The following is a 25,613-nucleotide window of genomic DNA, read 5'->3' on the forward strand; positions in this document are numbered from 1 at the left end:
TAAATAATGCTAGAATAAGTCCTTCAGGCTCAAGGAAACTGATGCCAGTCAAAAACTCAGATCAAATGAAGGGGTGAAGAGAACCAGAATTGATCTCTCTGTAGGAGAATATAAATGACTTTTTAAAAGTACTTATTTTCTGTGAAAGACAGTCTTTTGTTTAAAGCAAAAATGTTAACAATGTTTATATCTTGTAGAAGTAAAAGATTGTGAAACAGCACATAGAACACTAGTAAGACAGATTGAATTGCACTGCTCTAAGATGATGAACTTACAATATTAAGTGAAGGTAGACTGTGATAGATTAAGGATGTATATTGTAATCCCTAGAGCAATTGTCAAACAAAGTGGTACAGGTAAAAAGTCGATAGAGGTGATAAAATGGACTACTAAAAAATACCAGATGAATAATAAAGAAGACACGAAATGAGGAACAGTGGAACAAAGAAAAGAATGATTAAAAAACCAGACCATAAACTTAATCATATTAATAATTACTTTAAATGTAAATGGGTTAAACCTTATGGTTATGAGGGAGAGATTTTCAGACTTGATAAAAGAGCAAGCTCCAACTATATGCTGTGTACAAGAGATATACTTTAAAGTGTGTATTATATTTAAATATAAAGATTTGTAATAAATATAACCTAAGAATACAGCTTACTAGGGAAGTGAAAGATCTATACAACAAAAGTTACAAAACTCTGCTGAACAAAATCATAGATGACACAAACAAATGGAAAAACACATTCCATGCTCATATATAGGAAGAATTAATATTTTTTAAGTGGCCATACTGCCCAAGGCAGTTTATAGATTCAGTGCTTTTTGTATCAAACTACCAATGACATTCTTCACAGAATTAGAAAAAACTGTTAAAATTTATATGGACCTAAAAAAGGGCCTGAATAGCCAAAGCAATCCTGAGCAAAATGAACAAAGCTGGAGTCATCACATTAACCTGACTTCAAACTATTGTATAATACAAGGCTACAGTAACCAAAACAGCATAGTACTGGCACAGAAACAAACAGACCAATGGAACCAGAATAGAGAGTCCAGAAATAAAGCCATACACCTAAAACCATCTGATCTTTGACAAAGTCTACAAAAACAAGCAATGGGAAAAAGACTCCCTATTTAATAAATGTTGCTGGGATAACTGACTAGCCATATGCAGAGAATTGAAACTCGACCCATTTCCTTATATACAAAAATCAACTCAAAATGGAATAAAAGCTTAAATATAAAACCTAAAACTATAAAAACCCTGGAAGATGACCTAGGAAATACCATTCTGGTCATAGGACCTGGGAAAGGAAAGATTTTGACAGAAGACAAAAGCAGTTGCAACAAAAACTGACAAATGGGACTTAAACTAAAGAACTTCTGCACAGCGGAAGAAACTGTCAACAGAATAAACAGACAACCTATAGAATGGGAGAAAATATTTGCAAACTATGCATCTGACAAAGGTCTAATATCCAGAATCTGTAAGGAACTTAAGCAAAAAACAACCCCATTTTGCCAGATGTGGTGGCTCACGCTGTAATCCTGACACTTTGAGAGGCCGAGGTGGGTGAATCACCTGACATCAGGAGTTCAAGATCAGCCTGGCCAACATGATGAAATCCCATCTCTGCTAAAAATACAAAAAATTAGCTGGGCATGGTGGCAGATGCCTGTAATCCCAGCTACTCAGGAGGCTGAGGCAGAAGAATCGCTTGAACCCGGGAGGCAGAGGTTGCAGTGAGCTGAGATCATGCCACTGCACTTCAGCCTGGGCAACAAGAGCGAAACTCTGTCTCAAAAAATAAATAAAATGAAAATTAAAAATTAAAAAACCATTAAAAAGTGGGATATGAACAGACACTTGTTAAAAGAAGACATTCACATGGCCAGTAAGCATATGAAAGGATGCTGAACATCACTAATCATTAGAGAAATGCAAATCAAAACCATCCAGTCAGAATGGCTGTTATTAAAAAGTCAAAAAATAGAAGATTATGCTTCCTGATCAGGGAACAATAAAAAGATGCTGGTGTAGCTATCAAGAAAAGGAAATGCTTATTATGTACTGCTAGTGGGAATGCAAATTAGTTCAGCCACTGTGGAAAGCATTTTGGAGATTTCTCAAAGAACTGTAAACAGAACTACCACATGACCCAGCAATCCCATTATTGGGTATATACCCAAAGAAATATAAATCATTCTACCCTAAAGACACATGTACACACATATTTTCATTGCAGCACTATTCACAATAGCAAAGACATGGAATCAACCTAAATGACAATCCTTGGTAGGCTGGATAAAGAAAATGTGGTAAACACACTATGGAATACTACACAGCTGTACAAAAGAGTGAGATTATGTCCTTTGCAGCAACGTGGATGTAGATGGAAGTCATTATCCTAAGCACACTAATGCAGGAAGAGAAAATTAAATACCGCATGTTCTCATTTATAAGTGGGAGCTAAACATTGAGAACACATGGACACAAAGAAGAGAAAAACAGACACGAGGTCCTACTTGAAGGTGGAGGGTAAGGGTTAAAAAAGCTACCTATCAGGTACTATGCTTATTACCTAGGTAACAAAATAATTTGTACACCAAATCCCTGTGACATAGCAATTTACCTATATAACAGACCTGCACATGTACCCCTGAATCTAAAATAAAAGTTAAAAAAGATTTAGAATAAATATAAAAGGAGGGAAAAAACATGTACTAAGCAAACACTAACCATTAGAAAGCTGGAGTGGCTGTATTAATACCAGACAAAATAGTCTTCAGGATAAAGATTATTGCCAGTGATAAAGTGGATATTTCATGATGATAAAAGTACCAGTCATCAGACATAAAATCCTAAATATTTATGTATATGTAATAATGGAGTATCAATGTATATGAAGCAAGAACTGATTTAACTAAAGGGAGAAGTAAAAGTTAATTTTATAGTCTTGTCAGTTAATAACTAAAATTATTACACTTTTTATATTAAACCTCAGAAGGTATTAATGTTTTATGTTGTCACTCTTTTTCTCCCATTGTCATCCTGCTCGCTAATTTTTTATCTAATTTGATTCCTTCATTTCCATTTGTTTATTCACTGTTGTGATATACATTTATTCTCTAATTGTGCAATTTGATCTCTCTGTTATCTGATGTTAGTGTGTAGTGGGAATGGTAGGTTTGTAATAAGACAGACATAGATTTGAGTCCTGGTTTCATTTCTAGATTTGTATTTGTACCTCATTTTACAAGCAATGTATATAAAGCACAATGTATTGGCACTCCATACATGATACCATTATTATTTGAAAGAGTTTTACTTGTTTTACTATTTTCTGGTTTACTTGGTTTGGATGGAGGTGATTATCACCTTTGTTGCTCACTACACGTGCTATTAAAGTTGACTTTCCACTTTTCCTAATAGAATATCTACTGCCATGCCTCCTCATCTCTAGAGGCCTAGATGATGCCATACAGCAAGCAGTCCCTCTGTATCTGTGGGGAATTGATTCCAGGACCCCCATAGATAACAAAACCAGGGATGTTCAAATTCCTTACGTAAAATGACGTAGTATTTGCATGTAACTACATACATTCTCCTACATACTTTAAATCGTTTCTAGGCTGGGCATGGTGGCTTGCGCCTGTAATCCCAGCACTTTGGGAGGCCAAGGTGGGCGGATCACCTGAGGTCTGGAGTTCAAGACCAGCCCGGACAACATGGTGAAACCCCATCTCTACTAAAAATATAAAACATTACTTGGGCATGGTGGCAGGCACCTGTAATCCAGCTACTTGGGAGGCGTGAGCAGGAGAATTGCTTGAACTCGGGAGGCAGAGGTTGCAGTGAGCTGAGATTGCGCCATTGCACTCCAGCCTGGGCAATAAGAGTGAGACTCTGTATCAAAAAAAAATTAATTTCTAGATTACTTATAATACCTAATACAATGTAAATGCTACACAAATCGTCTTTATTTATATTGTTAGGGAATGATGACCCCAAAAAAGTTTGTATGTGTTCAGTGCAGTCACAACCATCTTTTTTTTTCCCTGAGTGTTTTCAATTTATGGTTGGTTGAATCCATGGTTGCAGAACTTACAGATAGAGCTGACTGTATATCCTTATACCATGCTTGCTGAGTTTTTGCCAGTCTTCCAGGTGGAGAACTAATAAAAAACAAAGATAAAACACAACAGATTGGCTCTATTGAGTGAAAGACTATGGATTACTGTCATTTCATGAGTTATTTAACATTTATGCCTGAATATGTTGCTACCAAATAACAGCTATTCATATCATTAAAACTGTGTCCAATTAAAGCTATAATTAAAGAAATTGTACATGTCATGCACTTCAGCTAATGTGTGGTCAGACTTAATAACTAGTACTCAAGTTGTATGAACACTGACTCATAAGTTAAAACATTTAGTGGAAAAGATGTCCATGTATTATGAAGGATATAAAGTCTATATAAAGCCTATAAAGTGTATGTTTTAGAATAGTACATGCATTCTTTTATGACATCAAGAGAAAGCAATCACACAGATTCATAGTGTGTGACATTCTTTTTTTTTTTTTTTTTTTTTTTCTCCACGTTGTCTAATATTTTATTATTGTATAGTATATACCAAATCAAAAGATACCACATGAAATACCAGGCAAAGGGCAAAGTAATATTTCCAAAATGAGGAAGTAATTTTATGGCCAATAAATTACAAGTACGATAAGTGTTTTAAATCATTCTAATACAGTACAAAGTTTTCTTGTTGGGCATGTGTGACATTCTTAAGACAACTGTCCTGGGCTCTTCAGAAAGGGAATATTATAGAAAAAAGAAATGTAATAGCCACTTACAGTGTATGAACCTAGATTTGATCTGGTTCTGGGGTGAAAGCTCTGTTAGACATTCTTGAGATAATTAGGGAAAATGCGAATGTGGACTGCATGGTATATTGTGGAATTATTGTTAATGTTTTTAAATGGCATAATAGAATTGTTATTTAGGAGATTTTGCTTATTCTTATTAGATTCATTTGTCTTATTAGGAGATGTCAGGTGTTGTAGTATGTAAAACTATTAAAATAGTACAGCAAAATGAATGTATTATAGTACATATGTGTGTATATAGAAAGAAAATAAATGTGACAATGGTCAATATAGGTAAGGCATATAGTTTTTGGTTGTACTATTCTTTCTAATTTTTTTTGTTTTAACCATTTTTATATTAAGTTAGAAAATACCTGTAAATACTTGACAATTAAAAATATACCTCCAAAGAATATCACTGGAGCCAGGCATGGTGGTGTGTGCCTGTAATTCTTGCTACTCTAGAGGCTGACAGGAGGATCACTTGAGCGCAGGAATTTGAGACCAGTCTGGGCAACATAGCGAGACCCTATCTATATTTTTTTTTTAAAAAAAGAAGAAATTGTGACAAAAATTAGAAAATTCGATGATAATGAAAAGATTCCACATCAGAACTTGTAGTTGTAGCTAATTGATATTTATAAATTTGTTATTTAACTGGCTTGTACTGGGGGGGAGTTGAAAATTAATAAGTTAAGCTTTGAATTTTAGATAAAAAATGAACAGAATTAACCTAAAGAAGGTAAGAGGTAGAAATTGATTAAATAGAAAATTAAAGTACAATAGGGTCAGTAGCATCTAATTTGGTTTCTTTGCAAACTCCTATTAAATGTTCCAGGCTCAGAAATGACAGGTCAAGAAAAAAGTAGATGCAAATAATATTAGGAATAAAAATGAGACATAACTATGGATGCAGCAGAGGTGAAAATAAGAATATTATAAGCAGCGATGCCAATACATTTTAAAACTTGAATGCAATGGATAAATTCTAAGAATGCTTTAAATTACTTCAGTATTAGAAAACTTAATTGCCCTTAACCATTAAGGAAATGGAATTAGTTCTTTAAAAATTGCCCACAAAGAAAATACCAAATCGCCATAGTTTTGTAAGTAAAATCTACCCAAGATTATAGGAACAAATAATTCTAATCTTATACAAACTTAGAAGTTAGAAAGGAAGGAATTCTCTGTGGTCGTTAAAAAATATGTTTACAATCTCTTGATATTTTGGAGCCCAGTTCCCCTTGCCTTGAGTGTGGGCTGGACCTTAATCATGCAATTCTACCAGAAGAAAAGCAGACATGGTGGTGTGGGACTTCAGAAAATAGTTCATAAAAGGCACTGCAACTCCATTTTCACTCTCTTGAATTGTTTGTTCTGGCAGAAGGCAGCCACCATGTCATGAGGTAAGAAGCCTATAGAGAGTCCCTTGTGATGAGGTATAAGGCCTCCTGCCATGTGAGTGATCCATCTTGGAAATGATAATGCAGCTCCTGCTGATACCCTGACTGAAACCGCAGGATAGACCCTCAGACAGAACCCACCCACCTCAGTGACTCCTAAGTTTCTGACACAGAAACTATTAGGTAAAAAATGTTTAAACCATTAAGTTTTTGAGTAGTTTATTACACAGCAATAAATAGCAAATATACGTTCCTACTCATTTTGTGAGGCTGGTATAATCTTGGTATCCAAATAGAATATAAGAATGGCCTTTAATTTTACTATCCCATTAATAAGCATAGGAACAGAAAATCTTACACAAAAATTAGCAAATCAAAGCCACAAATGTATAGAAATGGTAGTAACATCTTAGCCAGCTAGAGTCTGTTACAGGAGGGCAAAGTTGGTTCATTAGAAAATCTGTTCATATAATTTACCACATTAACAGATAAGGAAAGACAAGTTATTTAATTATCTAAATTGATGCAGGAAAATAAATAACATTGAATATCTGTTTTATGATAAAACACTTAGCAAGTTAGGAATAGAAGGAGACTTCTTTAATTTGATGAATGGTATCTGCAGACTACAGTAGATTTAACAGTCAGCCCTCTATCCATGGGTTCAACCAACTGTGGATTTGAAAAAGGAAATATAAAATGATACAATAATAATACAAAATTTTAAAACATGATATAGCTGTATACATAGCATTTACATTGTATTGATTATAAGTAATCTGGAGATGATTCAACATACATGAAGGTGTGCATAGGTTATAGGCAAATACTGTGCCATTTGATACAAGAGATGTAAGCATCTACAGATCATCATATCCATGGGAGTCATAGAAACAGTACCTTGATACCCACCAAGGGACAATTGTACATATTAGTGAAAAACTTGAAGTTAGTTAAAACACTGTCTTTAAAATTAGAAACAAGAAATGTACAGATTTCTTCGTATATTCAGAAGTTTAAAAAATGAGTAAAACTTAATTAGAAACTAACTTACCGTAGGTTAGTCTATATGGAAAACTCAATCTACACAGAATTATGAAGATAAATGTAGCAAAAGTCATTTGCATTTCTGTATACAATAAAAATCAATAGTATAATTAAACATTTTCAATAACAAGTAGGTTCTTGGAAATAAATGTAGCTATAGTTATGTAAGACTTCATTATAGAAGATTTTAAAACCTTATTGAAAGATTTTAAATAATGTAGGCATAAATGAGACACGTTCCATGTTCATTGAAATAAATATCACAGATTTTTTATTTCTTACTAAATATATTTATAAATCAATGAAATTTTAATCAAAATATTTTTCAAAAAACCAGACAATCTGATTTTAACCTTTAGTAGAAGAAAAAATGGCCTAGAATAGCCAAAGTGCTCCTAAAGAAGAAGGACAAAGTTAGGAACTTGCCATAACAAATGCCAAGAGTTACTACGACTACAGTATTATGGCAGTTTGGTATTTGCAAATGGTTAAATAACTGGAGGTGAGGGAAAATAATTGAGCCTAGAAAAAAACTCATGCATGATGGATACTTGACAGAGGTGAGCTTTCAGACAGTGAGAGCAATAGGCTGTTAATGGTGCTAAGATCATTGGCTGTCAATTTAGAAAAAATGTGAAATGGATCCAGGTTTACCCCTTGATTCACAATCAATTGTAGGTGACAAGGACTGTAACAGAAAAATCTCAAAAAATACTAGAAGAAAATATATACTTGTTTTTACAGGACAAAAGATAGTTTTAGAGTAGAGAGGGATACAAATGCACATATTAGGAAGGAAATGATTACTACATATGTATGTTTAATTTTTTCTAATTGAACTTTTTATTTTGGGGTAATTGTTGATTCACATGTAGTCATAAGAAATAATATAAAGAGAGATCCTGTGTACCCTTTATTATCCAGTCCCCCAGTGGTGTCATCAGCAGATCTATAGTATCATACACTATCACAACCAACACATTGATACAGTCAAAACAGAACATTTTTGTCACTGCAAATATCCCTCATGGTATCCTTCTATACCCCTATCCACTTCTTAGCTTTCACCCTCAACTGTTGGCAATCACTAATCTCTTCCCTCATTTCTAAAGCTTTTGTCACTTCAAGAATGTTATGTAGATGGGATCGTAAGTAATCTTTTGGGATGGGCTTTTTTCACTCAGCCTAATTCACTGGGTATTCATCCAGATTGTTCTAGTTATCAGTAATTTAATCCTCTTTATTACAGAATAGTACTTCATGATATGGATATATCACAGTTTTACCATTCTCTCATTGTAGGATATCTGGATTGATTCGAGTTTTTGTCCCTTATGAGTAAAGCTGCTGTAGACATTTATGTACACGTTTTTATGTGAACATAATCTGCATTTCTCTGGGATAAATGCTGCATTGCTCTGGGATAAACGGAGAAATGTACGAATGTACAAATGTACTGTACCAAGAAGTACAATTGCTTGGTCATATGGTAGTTGCATGTTTAATTTCTTAAAGGATAGCAAAACTTTTCTAGAATGGCTGTACCATCTTACATGCCCACAGATAATGTCTGAGTGATCCAGTTTTTCAGTATCCTTGCCAGTATTTGGCATTGACACTCTCTAATAGCTGTTCTTATAGGTATATAGTGATATCTCGTTGTGGTTGTATTTGTATTTCCCTAATGGCTAATGATGTTAAATACCTTTTCATGTGTTGTTTACCATTTATACAAACATCTGTACTGTTTATATATCCTCTTTGGTGATATATTTTTTTCAAGTATTTTGCATACATTCTAATTTGATTGCTTTTTTTGCTGTTGAGTTTTGAGAGTATTTTTAACATATTCTGTTTTTAACATATACCTTTGTTGGATATACATATGAAATGGTTTTTTTACACTGAAGCTTGTCTTTTTTAATTAACTTTTTAAAAAAAATAAACTATTTCTTAGAGCAGTTTCAGATTCACACAAAAAAGGACCAGAAGATCCAAAATTTCCCATACATTCTCTGCCTTCACACATGGATAGCCTCTCCGTTATCAACATCCTGCATTAGAATGGTACAGTTGTTAAAACTGGTTTACCTTCATTTTCACAGTATTACCCACAGTCCATAATTTAGATTAAGCTTCACTCTGGGTGTTGTACATTCTTTGGGTTTTGTCAGATATATAATGACATGTGTCCACCATTAAAGTATCATAAAGAGTAGGTTTACTACCCTAAAAATCCTCTGTGCTCTGACTATACTTTCTTCCCTCCCCTCTAACCCTTGGCAACCACAGATCTTTGTATTGTCTCCATAGTTTTGCTTTTTCCCTGCATGTCAGTAGTTGTAATCACACAGTATGTACCCTTTTTAGATTTGCTTCTTTCACTTAGTGTAATATGCATTTCAGTTTCTTTGATGTCTTTTCATGGCTTGTATAGCTAATTTCTTTTTGGCACTGAATAATATTCCATTAATGGATATACCACTGTTTATCCATTCACCTACCAGTGACATTTGTGTTGCTTCCAAATTTTGACTATTATGAATAAATTTACTAAAAACGTGTACCAGTTTTCATATGAACGTATTTTTTTTAATCTCCTTTGAGTAAATTTCATGGAGTGCACTTGCTGGGTCATAGGGTAGGAATCCATTTAGTTTTGTAAGAAACTGCCAAATGTCTTCCATTTTGCATCCCCACCGGCAGTGAATGCAAGCTCTGGTTGATCCACATCCTTGTCAGGATTTGGTGGTGTCAGTGTTTTGGATTTTGGCCATTTTAATAGGTATGTGTAGTATCTCATTGGTGTTTTAGTTTGCATTTCCCTGATGACACATGATACGGAGCATCTTTTCACGTGCTTATTTGCCATCTGTACATCTTTGGTAAAGTATCTGTTCAGGTCTTTGTCCCATTTTTTAATGGGGTTGAATTATAAGAATCTTTCTGTATTTTGGGTAAGTCTTTTATCTAACGTGTCTTTTGTAAATATTTTTTTCTCTATCTGTACCTCATCTTTTTATTCTCTTGGCAGTGTCATCTGCAAAACAGAAATTTTTAATTGTAATGAAGTCCAGCTCATCAATGCTTTCTTTTATGGATAGTACATCTGGTGTTATATCTAAAAAGTCACAAATGCAAGGTCATCTAGTTTTTCTTCTATGTTGTGTTCTAGGATAAAGTTTTGCATTTTACATGTAGGTCTGTAATCGATTTGAGTTAATTTTTGTGATGAGTGTATGGTATGTCTCTAGTGTTTTTGTTTGTTTGTTTTGTTTTTGCATGTGGATATTCAGTTCTAGCACTATTTGTTGAAAAGACTGTCTTTTCTTTGTTGTATTGCCTTTGCTCCTGTGTCAAAGATCAGTGGCTATATTTCTGTGACTCTTCTGAAGAGGACTGTAGAGGATTGATATACTTTCTTTTTTAAATGTTTGGTAGAACTTACCAGTGAACCCATCTGGACCTTTTGCTTTTGGTTTGGAAAGATTATTAATTATTGATTCATTTTCTTTAACAGCTATAGCCATATTCACATTTTCTATTTCTTTTCTAATTTTGCAGATTGTGTCACGCAGGAACTGGTTCATTTAATGTATGTTATTACAGTTGTTGGCAGAGTTGTTCATGTACTTCCTTTATTATCTTTTTAATGCCAGGGGATCTGTAGTGATGTCCCATCTTTGATTTTCAGCATTAGTAATTTGTGAATCTTTTTCTTTTTTAACCCTTCTTTTCCTAGTTTCCTACAATGGAAGCTTAGGTTATTGATTTTAGGTCTTCTTTTCTAATATATATGTATTCAGTGCTATAAATTTCTTTCTAAGTACTGCTTTTGTTGTTTCTCACAAATTTTGACATTTGTGCTTTCATTTGAATTATTTTACAATTTCTCTCAGTTTCTTCTTTGACCTATGCGTTATTTAGAAGTGCATTGTTTAATTTCCACATATTTTGGAATTTTTCAACTATCTTTGTTTATGATTTCTAGTTTAATTTCTCTGTGATCTGAGAGGAGATACTGTGTAATTTCTATTTTAAAAAAATTTTGTTAAGATGTGTTTTATGGCCCAGAATATGATCTATCTTGGTGAATGTTCCATGTGAGCTTGAGAAAAATGTGCTGTTTTTGGATGAAGTGCTCTATATAAGTTCTTTATATCCTGTTGGTGGTGGTGTTGAGTTCAACTATGTCTTTCCTGATTTTGTGCCCATTGGACCTGTTCATTTCAGAAAGAGGGATGTTGAACTACAGAACTCTTCGAGTGTAGTAGTCTATTCTGTTTCTCTTGGCAGTTCTGTCAGTTTTTGCCTTACATACTTAGAAGTTGTATTGTTAGGCTCATATACATTCAGGATTGTTATGTCTTCTTGGAGCCTTCACCTATTTATCACTATGTAATGCCCCTCTTGGTTTGAAGCCTGCCTTGTCTGAAATTAAAATGTTAACTCCTACTTTCTTTTGACTAGTGTTAGCATGACGTATCTTTTTCCATCCATATACTTTTAATCTGTATGTATACTTATATTTAATAAAGTTGGTTTTTGTCGACGACATATAATTGGCTCTTCTTGATCCACTCTGACAGTCAGTGTCTTTCAATTGGTTCATTTAGATGATTAACATTCAAAGTAATTATTGATATATTTGGATTAATATTTATCATATTTGTTATTTTCTATTTATCGTCCTTGTTCTTTGTTCTTATTTTTGTCTTTTTTGTTTTGCCTTATGTGGTTTTGATTGAACATTTTATTTGATTCTATTTTATCTCTTTTATTGATACACTGGTTATATTTCTTTCTTTTGCATTTTTTAGTGTTTGCCCTAGAGTTTTCAGTACACGTTTACAACTAATCCAGGTCCACTTTCAGATAACACTATACTGCTTCACAGGTATTGTGAATACCTTATAATAGCAAAATAATCCTAATTCCTGCCTCTGGTTTCTTAAATTACTACCATCATTCATTTTGTTTATATAGAAGCGTATGTGTCTGTATAAAAGCATACATAATTCAGTACATTGTTCCTGTGATTCTTTTGAAGAAATTATCTGTTGAATCAATTAAAAATAAGAAACATTTAAAACTTGATTTTACCTGCACTTTTTCCTTCTCTGATGCTATTTCTTTATTTACATAGATTCGAGTTCTGACCTTTATTATTTTCTTCTCTCTAAAGAATTCTTTTTACAGTTCTTGCAAGCAAGTCTACTGGCAACAAATTCCCTCGATTTTTGTTTTTGTGAGAAAGTATTTCTTCTTCACTTTTGAAAGAAAATTTTGCAGGTATTAATATTCTAGGTTGGGTTGTTTTTTTTTTTCTCTTGACACTTTGAGTGTTTCACTCCACTCTCCTTGCATGGTTTATGATAATCAGATATAATTCTTATCTTTGCTCCTATATAGGTATGGTATGTTTTTCCTGTAGCCTCTTTGAAGATTTTTTCATTATCTTTGATGTTCTGTAGTTTTGAGAATTATATGCCTAAGTATAGTTTTTTTGTTTGTTTTGTTTTGTTTTTGACATTTATGTTGGTTGATGTTCTCTGAGCTTCCTAGATCTGTGGTTTGGTGTCTGACATTAGTTTGGGGAAATTCTTTTGTCATTATTATTTCAGAAATGTCGTGTGTTACTCTTTTTCCTATCCTTCTGGATTTTCCATTACACATATGTTATGCCTTTTGTAGTTGTCCCACAGTTCTTGGATACTCTGTTCTGGGTTTTGTTTTCTTTCGTTTTTTCAGTCTTTTTTCTCCTTGCTTTTCAAATTTGGTGGTTTCTACTGAGTTAAACCTCAAGCTCAGATTCTAACCTCAGCTGTGTCCAGCCTACCATTAAGTGCATCAAAATTATATCTCATTTCTGGTAGTGTTTCTAATCTCTTAACATTTCTTTCTAGTTCTTATAATTTCTGTCTATTTATTTATATTGCCCATCTGTTCTTGCAGTCTATGTACTTTATCCAGTAGAACCCTTAGCATCTTAATCATAAACATTTTAAATTCCTGGTCTGATAATTCCAACATCCCTGCCACATTGGACTATGTTTTTGCTGTTGGCTGTGCTCTTGAAACTGGATTTTGCCTTTTACTGCCTTATAACTTTTTCTTTATAACCAGGTAGGAGTTACTGAATAAAAGGATCTGCTGTAAATAGGCCTTTAGTAATGTGGTAGTAAGGTATGGGAGGGGGAAGCATTCTATAATGTTATCTGGAGGTTTCAGTCTTTCAGAAAGCCTGTACCTCTGCCTTGTAAACTTTACAAGTGCTTCTCAGTCTCTCCAGTGCCCCCTTACTTGGAACAGGATGGCTAAACTGGTCTGGAGTTGGGTTTCCCTTTTGCCCAGGTCAGTTATGCTCTGATAAAGCTCCAGCAGGATAGGCTCTGGTTGATTCAGTTTCTTCTGAGGGTAGGATTATTAGGAACAGAATGCTTTGGCATATTTCACAATGGTTCCTTTTCTCCTTCCCTTGCCTAAGGCGTGAAAGTTATCTCCAATATTCAGAGGAGGTTTTTCTTAAATATTCACTGAGAAAACCTGGTCAAGCTCTTGTAAAAGTGTGGAGATGCTTGAATATTGGATTCCCCTGGAGTTTATCCCGGACTTGTTCACTCTGAGCCTCTTGTAATTCATCAGTTATAGTTTGTTTCCCTGCTTTGGTACAGATTCTCATGGAGGTTTGTGCTTGTGGGTTTCTGTTCAGGCAAGCTACAATTCTCTGCATTTTCCTATTGGTCTCTCCAATTTGGGGGGCTGTGATATGACCCCTGACCTTACCACTGTGACAAATCCTAAGAAGAGTTGTTGATTTTTCAGTATTTTTCAGCTTTTTTTCTTGTAGGACTTAGTGTTGACTTATAGCTTCTTACAGGCTAGACCAGAAACCAGAAATCGTAGCTCTTTTTTAAAAAATTAATCTGCTTCACAGTCTTTTGTAGAGCACAAGTCCAATTTATCAGTTTTTCTTTCTATGGATAGTATGTTTGGTGCCAAGTCTAAGAACTTTGCTTCACCCTTGATCTGAAAGAGTTTATTGCTTTTTTTCTGAAATGTTTTGTATTTCTATGTTTTACATTTAAGTCTGTGATCCATTTTGAGTTAATTTTTCTGTAAGGTATGAGGCTTAGCTTGATGTTGATTTTTTAAAAATTTGTTTTAATTATAGTAAAATGCACCTAAGATAAAATTTACCACTTTAGTCATTTTTAAGAAACAGTTCAGTGGCATTAAGTACCGTCACATTGATTGTAGCCATCAACACTAGCCATGCATAGAACTCTTCATCTTGCAGAATTGAAACTCTGCACCCATTAAACAATACCACCTCATTTTCTTCTCCTTCTAGTCTCTGATACCTACAGTTCTACTTTCTGTCTTAGAATTTCACTATTCTAGGTACCTCATGAAAGTGAAATCTTATAGTATTTGTCTAGTTTGGGGTCTTTTTAAATTTTTAATTTGACATAGTTATTTTAATAGTACATGTATATATTTATGGGTAACATGAGATATTTTGATACAGGAATGCAAAGTGTAATAATCATATCAGAGTAAATGGGGTATCCATCACCTCATGCATTTATCCTTTATGTTATAAACAGCCCAGTCATCCTTTAGTTATTTTTAAATGTACAATTATTTTTTACTATAATCACCCTGTTGTGCTAGCAAATGCTAGGTCTTATTCATTTTTTTTTTTGGTAACTATTAACCATCCCCACTTCCCCACACACCCCCCACTCCCACCCTTCAAGCCTCTGGTAGCCATCCTTCTCTCTCTCTCACTTTCTCCCCATGAATTCAGTTGTTTTAATTTTTACCTTCCACAAGTAAGTGAGATTGTGTACTATGTTTTTTTCTGTACATGGCTTATTTCACTTAAAATAATAACCTCTAGTTCTATCTACGTTTTTGCAATGACAGGATCTCATTCTTTTTTATGACTGAATAGTACTCCATTGTATATATGTACCACATTATCCATTCATCTGTTGATGGACACTTAAGGTTGCTTCTATATCTTGACCATTGTTAATAGTGCTGCAGTAAACATGGGAGTGCAGATATCTCTTTGACATACTGATTTCCTTTCTTTGGGCTACATACCTAGCAGTGGGATTGCTGGATCATATAGAATCTCTATTTTTAGTTTTTTGAGGAGCCTGCAAACTATTCTCCATCGTGATTGTGCACCAGCCACTGTGTGCCACTAACAGTGTATGTGAGTTCTCTTTTCTCCCCATCCTTGCCAGCATTTGTTATTGAGTGTTTTTCTGTGACTGGCTTATTTTACTTAGCATAATGTCTTCAAGGTTCATTTATATTGTAGCATGCATCACAATGTTTTTCTTTTTTATGTCTGTTGAATAATATTCTATTGTATGTATCATATTTTTTTTGTCCATTTATCCATCAATAGACACATGGATTGCTTCTACCTTTTAGTTATTGTGAATAGTGCTGCTCTGAACATTAGTGTACAAATGCCTGTTCTAGTCTGTGCATTTATTCTTTTTGATATATACTCAGAAGTGGAACTGCTGGATCATATGGTAATTTTAACATTTTGATGAAGCACCATACTGTTTTCCATAATAGCCACACCATTTTCCATCCCCACCAGTAGTACACAAGGATTCCACTTTCTTCACATCTTCACTAACACTTGTTAATTTTCTGGGTTTTTATATGTTTTTTCTTTTTAATAGTAGCTATTCTAATGGATGTGGGGTGGTATCTCTTTTTTTTAACCTGTGAGTGTCTGATTGCTTTAGCACCATTTGTTAGAAAAGCTGTCTTTCCTCCATTTAATAACTTTTCATTTTTGTCAAAACTCACTTGAGCATATTTGAGTGAGTTTACTTCCAGGTTCTTAGTAATGCTTCACTAATGCATGCTTCTGTCCCTCTGCTGATAGCGGGGTAATGACAAGCTTCATAAAATGAATTGGGAAGTTTTCTCTCATCTTCTGTTTTCTGTAAAGGAATGTGTAGAATTGGTGTTAGTTCTTAAATGTTTAGTAGAAATCTCTAGTGAAAACATCTGGGCATTTACATTGAATTTTAAAGTTTTGTTAGTCAAACTTGTGTCAACATAATGAGAGTGAAAGGGTAAAATCACTCTGGGAGGAGAAGTGAGAGAAGATAGTTGCAATATAACTGAAAGAAGATCAGTATTTGAGATAAAGACACTTTACAGATTTCTAAGAGAGAAACAAAATTTGGGCAAAAAGCATAATCAGGCATTTCATAGAAAGGAAATGTGTTCAAAAACCTACAGAAACTTGTTCAGACTTGTTAGTTCTCAGGGAAAGGCAAATTAGGACAGCCTTTTCCTACCCAATGGAATTGGCAAAACTTGAGTTTTCTGCTACTGGCAATTACAACTATCTGCTCTGAAGACTGAAGTGTTACTCACAACTTCATTTTTTGTTCTCTCTCCTTTGGTGATGTAGAAAGAACATTTAATTCAGACTAGGGAGTTGGATAAATTAGACAGTATTTGTTGGAGTATGTGCTTTGTCTTAAATTTTTGAAACAGTCTCCACAAGTCATAGAAAACTCTTCCTTCTTAGGGGAAAATACTCATCTTTTGCCTTTATTGCCTTAGTAGACGCCTTTATAAGTATTCAGGTGCCTTTTGATTCTAGACAATATAATCGTTTTAGATGTTTCTGTGTTTACTGCTTATTCTCATTGGTTGGTTACTTCTTTAAACTTTGTGCTTTGAGGTTCACAGATTTTTAAGCATGCCTAGTTTGAACTGTAGCAGGTTTAGAGTAAGGTGAGTGTTTGACCCTTACTCCAGTTTGATTTCATTAAGTTCCTCTTGTGGTCTGAAGAGCATAAGACTAAAATAAGATTATTTGGGGTAAGATTTTAATTACATTCATATTATATTCCATTGCCATTATTACTTGAATGTAGGTGTGGATAGATAGTATAGCTCCATAGATCATTGCCTTTTGGTTTTGATCAAATCAAAAAGGTGTTCCTGATCATTTAGTTATTAGAGTTTACATTAGAATATTGTTAGGATCTAGACCCTCAAAGCTTTAGCCTACAATACTCTCATATTGCTTACAAATACTCTGGCACAAATTTTCCCTGGCTTTGTAGGAGTAGCCTTACCTGTGCTTTTACATCAGCATTCCCCAACGTGGTCTAGTAGTTTTCAAGACGATCCATGAAAATAAAGTGTTTTTTTCATTAGTTTGGGAAATGATGTATAGGATAGCTCTCCAACCCACTCTCAAATGGATACAACATATGTGAGCATATTCAGGTTCGTGATCAGGCCAGGCTTGGTGGCTCATGCCCGTAATCCCAACACTTTGGGAGGCCAAGGTGGGTAGATCACTTGAGGCCAGGAGTTCGAGACCAGCCTGGCCAACATGATGAAACCCCATCTCTACTAAAAATACAAAATTAGCCAAGCATGGTGGTACACACCTGTAATCCCAGCTACTCGGAGGCCAAGGCAGGAGAATCACTTGAACCCGGGAGGTGGAGTTACAATGAGCCAAGATTGGGCCACTGCACTCCAGCCCGGAGCAACAGAGTGAGACTCCATCTCAAGAAAAAAAAAGGTTTTGTTACAGGAAAGTGGTCCCAATCAGACTCCAAGAGAGGGTTCTTGGATTTAATGCAAGAAGTAATTCAGGGCAGGACCACAGAGTAAAGTGAAAGCAACTTTATTAAGAAAGTAAAGGAATAAAATAATAGCTCCTCTATAGACAGAGAAGCCCTGAGGGCTGCTGGTTGCCCATATTTGTGGTTATTTCTTGATGATATGCTAAATAAGGAGTGGATTATTCATGCTCCCCTTTTAAGACCATATAGGATAACTTCCTGATGTTGCTATGGCATTTGTAAACTGTCATGGTGTGGGTGGGAGTGTGGCAGTGAGGATGACCAGAGGTAAACTCTCATGGCCATTTTGGTTTTGGTGGGTTTTGGCCGGCTTCTTTACTGCAAACTTTTATCAGCAAGGTCTTTACAACCTGTATCCTGTGCTGACTTCCCATTTCATCCTGTGACTTAGAATGCCTTAACATCTGGGAATGCAGCCCAGTAGGTTTCAGCCTCATTTTACCCAGCTTCTATTTAAGATGGAGTTGCTCTGGTTTACACGTCTCTGAGAGTTTCATGATCAGTCTTGTATTATAAGGATAGGGGAACTTAACCCTTAAATTAAAATCCAGTTTTAAACAATATTAAAATCCTGGCTTATTTTATTTAACCCAGCAATTCCTAAATTTACCTGAACGTTAGCCACTTTCTCTGTGGGTTACCTATGTATATTAGGAGGAACAGTCTTCACAAAGTGTGCTTCTAGAATACTGGCGATACGTCACTAATCTATACTAACTTCGCAGTTTTCTATTTGTTCCAGGTTGTCATATGGTTGGCTTCTGACGTTTTCAGATACCTTTTATACTTGACAACTGACTCCTACCTGTGTTATATTATAATCCCTTACTGACTATAATACATAAATGCCTTATTGTCTGTGCCTGTGGTTCTTGGTTTTAAGTGAAGAACAATAAGATATTAGCTTAGTCACTTTTTTTTGGTGGGGGTGGGAGGGCAGATATTGAGATACCGATCACTTTGCTGTCCTAGTAAAATCTAGAAAGGAATTAATCTGCATGTATCATGATTGAGGGCAGTCTACCCAAGAGATTGGCAGTTTTATATACATTTTAGATGTAAGCCCTGCAAGAATAATAGATGACCTCTTTTGTCTCTGTATGCTCAACTCTGAGACAGTCATTAAACTTTCTTTTTCTTTTTTAGAGAGGTCTTGCTCTGTCACCCAGGCTGGAGTGCAGTGCCACAGTCATAGCTCACTGCAGCCTCAGATTTCTTAACTCAAGCCATCCTCCTGTCTCAGCATCCCACATAGGCGGATCTATAAGCACACATCACCACACATGGCTTGTTTATTTTATTTATTTTATTTTATTTTATTTTATCTTATTTTTTGTAGAGGCAGGGTCTTGCTCTGTTGTCCAAGTTGGTCTCAAACTCCTGGCTTCAAGCATTCCTCCTGCCTTAGCCTCCCAAAGTGTTGGGATTACACGTGTGACCTATAGCTGCTGGCCCAAACTTTTAAGTATAGCCCATAAGACATGCTGTGCCATAGACATACACAGGCCAGTACAGTAGCCACTAGTTACATGTGGCTGTTGAATAGTTGAAATGTGGCTAAATCAAATTGAGATGTGTTGTAAGTATAAAATACACATTGGATTTCAAAGACTTAGTATGAAAAAGATCTAAAGTATCTCTATTTATATTCATTGCATATCAAAATGTTAATAATATCAAAATGTTAATAATGTAACTAAGATACATCAAAATGTTAATATTTAATAATTACATTAAAATATTTTACTAAATGTAGTATCTGTTTTTTACTTCTTAATGTACTAGGTAATTTAAGATTTCTTTGGTTCGGATTATATTTCTATTGGATAGTGAGACTGTAGGCACTTTTCCCATGAACTGATAGGTTTCAGAGACTAAGCCTGATTATCCAGGTTTTTATAAAGCTTTCTGGTCTAGGGAAAAATTGTGTTACTTAGCAGTTTTTCTGTGTGGGTGTGTTTTTTAAACTTTTGGCCAAAAAACAAATGATTTCTTATCCATACATTGCTTTGAAGTAGCCCGAAAAGAGATTACTACCAGACATTCCTACATAGAATTATGCTTTAGGCACAAGGAGAAAAATGAAAACTCTAGACATTTCTAACTATATCCTTAATAAATTATTTTACCTATTTCCACTAATAACTCTTCTATCTTTAAAAATATATCAGTTTTGATATCTTCCTCTCTAGAGAATCATTTGAACATTGAGGAGATTAATTCATAATTTTTATCTCCTTAGATAGCCTTCTCCTTTATAGATTATGAAATGCTTTTAGGCTAGATTTTCTTTCCTTTGGTTCTCTTACTGCCTTGTAGAAGAGAATTTTAATATTAACTATCAAATTGGTTTTCGTATTTTTTTTGCCTTTAGTTATAAGAAAAGTTCTGTGATTCTTGGGTTTAAGTGGAGGACTACAAGACATTGAACTTGGCGACTTTATTTTTTGGATCATATTTGGGATATTGAACTCTTTACTGCCCTAATAAGCTCTTAACTCTAGAAAAGAGTAATAAGTCATATCTTACAAGTATACCTGTAGGGCCATTTTAGCTACAATTTTAAGAAATGTTCTCATATTAATTTATATGAGACATTGGTATAGTCCCTAATCTTCCCATTAAGCACCATTACCTATATATGCCATCTTAATGGAATTCTCATTTTAACTTCAGCTCTCTAAACCATTTCCATGTTGGTTTTCTTTTTTATAATCTCAGTTAAGCACCTAATACCATGGTCTGGTTTAATGCTTTTCAGTTAAAAAAAAAAAAAAAAAAGACTTGTACGTACTTAGCATGTCACCTATTAGTGACACCTGAAGTACATTAAAAAAAGTGAAGTCACATTTATCCCCTTATTTTTCTCAGTTTAAAGATCTGCCTTGTCTCTGACACAACTTTTTCTTTTTTTATTTTTTGAGACAGAGTCTCGCCCTTTTGCCAGGTTGGAGTGCAGTGGTGTGATCTCGGCTCACTGCAACCTCCAACTCCCTGATTCAAGCAATTCTCCTGCCTCAGCCTCCCGAGTAGCTGGGATTACAGGCATGCGCCACCACGCCCAGCTAATTTTTGTATTTTTAGTAGAGATGGGGTTTCGCCATGTTGCCCAGGATGGTCTCGATCTTCTGACCTCATGATCCGCCCACCTCGGCCTCCCAAAGTGCTGGGATTACAGCACTTTTATGACTTTCTTAATGTAACGTTAGATACTAAGCCACATGGATGTGTAACTTCCTCTGAAACTATGCAGTAGGGGAAGAAGAGTTGTTTTCCCCACTGCGCAATCCAGTGATGTTATCATGCCCTGTGTTTTGGCTTCTTTTTAAATGTTTTATGTATTATAAAAACTTAATAACAAAAAGTTAAAAAGCTTTTTAAACATTTGAAAAGAAAGTAAAGGCTTAAAATCTCATCTCCCAGAGAGAATAGTCATCCTTACAGATGGGTCACTGTGCATGCAGCTATCTCATGTTTTCATGTCCTTATTTTTATGGAGATTGTTTCCTGTTCTGTAGACTAGGTAAATTTGCCTGTATTTGGAACCTGCACCTACCTCTGAAGGTTTAGCACTAGAGGGCATTGACCTTTAATTCAGCTTATTTACTGACAATATATAATGTTTCTACGACAAAGGAAGTTCCAAAATGGTAAGACTGGGGCACAAAATGTTCTTCTTGATTAAAATCCCACTGTAAAATAGAGGCATTATTATCAGACATAATCATAGCATTTTTAACTGAATAATGGAGCCAAATAAAAATCAATATGTGACCTTGAACAAGTCATTTTTTTTATCCTAATTTATAAATGAAAGGGTTAGACTAGATTTAGTTTTATGTGGCATTCATTAAGAACCTATTACATGCTTGTTATTACAGTATGGCTTTTTATATAAATGTTGAATCTTTATTTAAAAAATCTCTGGAGGAGATAGAGTATGCCTCAGGGGAAAAATAATTCATCTACATTAAGGGCATATAGCTTGTAGTTGCAGAATTGGAATTCTTCCTGTCAAGACCATGTTTTTGGTTCCTGCTATATTTACCATGGTGTTTCTTGCTAGATAAATTTATTTGAAGATCTTTTTAACTTTATATGTGCAAATGCTTTCTTATTATTTGACTTATTTGAGTCCTGTTGACTCTTTGAGCTTTTAATATTAATATCAACCTGAAAATGCTTGCATTGAAGAAAACTGGGAAAGCACATAGATTGAGACTAAAGAGAGCAGCACAATTTGTTCAGTACTCTGCCTCCCCAAAATATGTATTTTTACAATCCTGTTAGAGCAAATTAGCTATTTTTTAAATATTACAAAGGTAAAATTCAGTATTTGGAGCAACCAGCAATCACATAAGGAAAGATACCAATACGTGGAAGGACAGCAAAAAAGGAAAATAACTCTTTAGAAAGCAAAAATGAGTCATTATATTCTACGCTTTCAAATAATAATCTTTCAGTATCACTCAATGGTAGCGTAAGTAAATACTGATTAACAGTGACTCAGTAGACTGGTTATAGTGACTGAATCTTTGATTTACAGCCTTCTCTTGTATATTTTAAGTTTTTCACAGTTTAAATCAACATCAGAAGGTTTTTAGATCTCAGGCTCTAGTCTCTTAGCTGTAGGTCCTACTTGGTTTATTTGCTTTTCCTTTTAAAAGGATCTGCTAAGTCCTTCCCCTCTTTTAACTTTTTTTTGTTTGTCAGAGATGGGGTCTTCCTATGTTGACCAGGCTGGTCTTGAACTCCTGGCCTCAAGTGATCCTCCCATCTTGACCTCCCAAAGTGCTGGGTTATAAGCATAAGCCACCACACCCAGCCCCCTCTTTTAACTTTTCATTGTAATATGTTTTGAATGTATACAAAAGGAGAGAAAAGACATTGAACTCTCAGGTCTTTGTTATTCAACTTTAACAATTAGTTTCATAATCTTATTTGTCTGTAACTCTTCATTGGTTATTTTGAAGAGAATCCCAGACATCATATCACATTTACAGTTTGTTTGAATCAGTGTCCTTATAGCTACTGGTGGATATCTCTTAAACTCTAGATCCCTTTAAAAAATTCTTGAAGTTTTTTATTTGTTGAAGAAATTGGATCCTTTGTCCTATGGAGTTTCCCACAGTCTGGATTTGCTGATTTTATCTTCATGGTGCTATGTAGCATATTCCTCTTCCCCTTTATTAATATAAATTGGTAGTTAAGTAGAGATATGTTTCAGTATTTCAGCAAGAATACTTTGTAGGTGGTGGTGTGTACTTACACTGGGAGGCTAAGCCCCTTTCTCTCTAATGGAACATACTTCCTTGACTATAGTGAACTAGATATAATGTTGCTCTAGGGAGAGATGTTTTTCTTTTGAGGGCATCTGAGGCAAAAGTCATTCCAGGTCCCATTCTTCTGTTTCTTTATACCCTCCACTATGGCACTCCGCCTTTGAACTTCAGGTTAGGGATTGTTGGGAAGAGACTATTACCCACCTGTTGTATGCTCCTAAATTATTTAGTTAAGAATATAGAAACCAAATGACTATTCTGAATAGTAGCAAATACAGTATATCTAAAAAAGGCTGGCCGGGCGCGGTGGCTCAAGCCTGTAATCCCAGCACTTTGGGAAGCCGAGACGGGCGGATCACGAGGTCAGGAGATCGAGACCATCCTGGCTAACACGGTGAAACCCCGTCTCTACTGAAAATACGAAAAACTAGCCGGGCGAGGTGGCGGGCGCCTGTAGTCCCAGCTACTCGGGAGGCTGAGGCAGGAGAATGGCGTAAACCCGGGAGGCGGAGCTTGCAGTGAGCTGCGATCCGGTCACTGCACTGCAGCCTGGGCGACAGAGCGGGACTCCGTCTCAAAAAAAAAAAAAGTTTTCCCATCTCTTTAGGTTTCCTGTGGTACATGTAGCCACTGTCCCTACGGGAAAGGTTCAGCTAGCATTGCTGTATCAATTTCTGAATGTAACATTGCCCTTTTGTACCTAGGCTTTCTTGAACATTCTGCAAACACTTAATAAGTGATATTTATAACACCACAATTTTCTGGATTTTGAACTAATTCAGCTCTAGCAAGGCCAGATTCTCATCCTGGGGGAGAGAAAGCAGAGTCAGTGCCCAGATGCACTTAAGTGATATATTTACCTCTAGCATTCCAGAATCCTGGAAAGCCCATCTTCCTGCAATCCACCCCTTGAATCTGTTTTAATGCCCTTTTGACTTGTATGGTTCTAATATATAGTTTATATCAAAGACCATGATCCAAATACTTTTTTCCACACTCCTATCCCTGCCTTGCTTCCCTTTCTCTCCCTTCTCTTTCTTCCATCCTTCCTTTTATTGATCACATGTTTATAATTGCCTAATGTGTTCCAGGCAAAGTGCTAGACTTAGGAAGCAGGTTAACAAGACATAGGCCTTGTGTGCAAGGGAAGGGATGGCCCATTGGGACATTTCATTATCTATATTTAAAAAAAAAAGATCACATCACACATAGAATCCAGAAAAACTCAGCCCCCAAATGTGAAAAGCAGAAGTTTAGAAGAAAATAAAATAACATTGTGAGCTCACGATAAGGAAGATTTTTAAAAACACATCAAAAGCACTTTTCATAAAGAAAAATATTTGACTAAATTAACATAAAAACTCTCCTTGGACAATGAACACTTAAAAAAAAGCAACATGCTGCTGATGGCGAGAAGTTATTTGTAACTCAAGTAATTGACAAAAGATTAGTATCTAAAGTATAAAAAGAGCTCCTATTAGTAAATAAAATAATAAAAACAACCACGTTAAAAAGGGGTAAAGGATATGAGTAGGCAGTTCACAGAAGAAAACTTAGTAGTCAGTAAATACATTAAGGTGTTCAACGTCACTGATAAAGAAATGCGTTTTAAAACAAAATATTTCATACCCATCTGATTGGCAGAAGTCTGTCATTACCAATTTTGGAGAGGATAGAGAGAAATGAGTCTTATACACAGCTGATGGAGTAGAGATTGGCCAAAATTACCTTGAAAGGCAATTTGGCAATAATCAGAAAGTTGAAGATAAACATACTGTAATGTGTGTGCATATATTTGTGTATGTGTCCAAGAAAAAGTCCTGCAATAAGAATAACAATATCTCCATACCAAATATTTGTTACAATGTTGTATGTTACAGTACAGAGCTGGAAATACGATAAGAGCCCATTATTAAAGAATAAATAAAGCAGTATGTTCAAACAGTGGAATACTGTGCATATTAGTTTGCTAGGGCAGCCATAACAAAGTACCACAGACTTGATGGCTTAAGTAATAGAAATTTATTTTTTACCAGTTCTGGTGGCTTGAGGTCCAAGATCAAGGTGCCAGCATGGTTGATTCCTTCTGAGTGCTGTATCTGTTCCATCAGATACAGCCCTCGGGGGTTAGGGCTTCAACATACAAATTTGGGGAGGAGTCTGGACATACAATTTAATCCACACTTCTATGTAACAGTTAAAATGGATAAACTAGAATGTACCAAAATAGATAAACTTCTAATGCCTATTAAGTAAATTTTTTTTTTAAAAAAAGAATGATACATGCAGCAGAACTTAATGCCTGTGAAGTAAGCAAAACTATTATATTGTTTATAGA

The 25,613-nt window shown here is 35.1% G+C and overlaps 1 protein-coding gene and 1 pseudogene across 3 annotated transcripts in view; both read left to right on the forward strand.

Moving 5' to 3' along the window:
• The window catches only part of LOC105489849 (regulatory factor X7), a 163,889-nt gene that overhangs the window by 25,195 nt on the left and 113,081 nt on the right, over positions 1-25,613 (forward strand). The window lies entirely within an intron of this gene.
• The window catches only part of LOC139355420 (hydroxyacyl-coenzyme A dehydrogenase, mitochondrial pseudogene), a 42,905-nt pseudogene continuing 17,292 nt past the window's right edge, over positions 1-25,613 (forward strand).

This window comes from Macaca nemestrina, chromosome 7 (assembly GCF_043159975.1).
Source record: "Macaca nemestrina isolate mMacNem1 chromosome 7, mMacNem.hap1, whole genome shotgun sequence".
Classification (NCBI taxonomy): domain Eukaryota; kingdom Metazoa; phylum Chordata; class Mammalia; order Primates; family Cercopithecidae; genus Macaca; species Macaca nemestrina.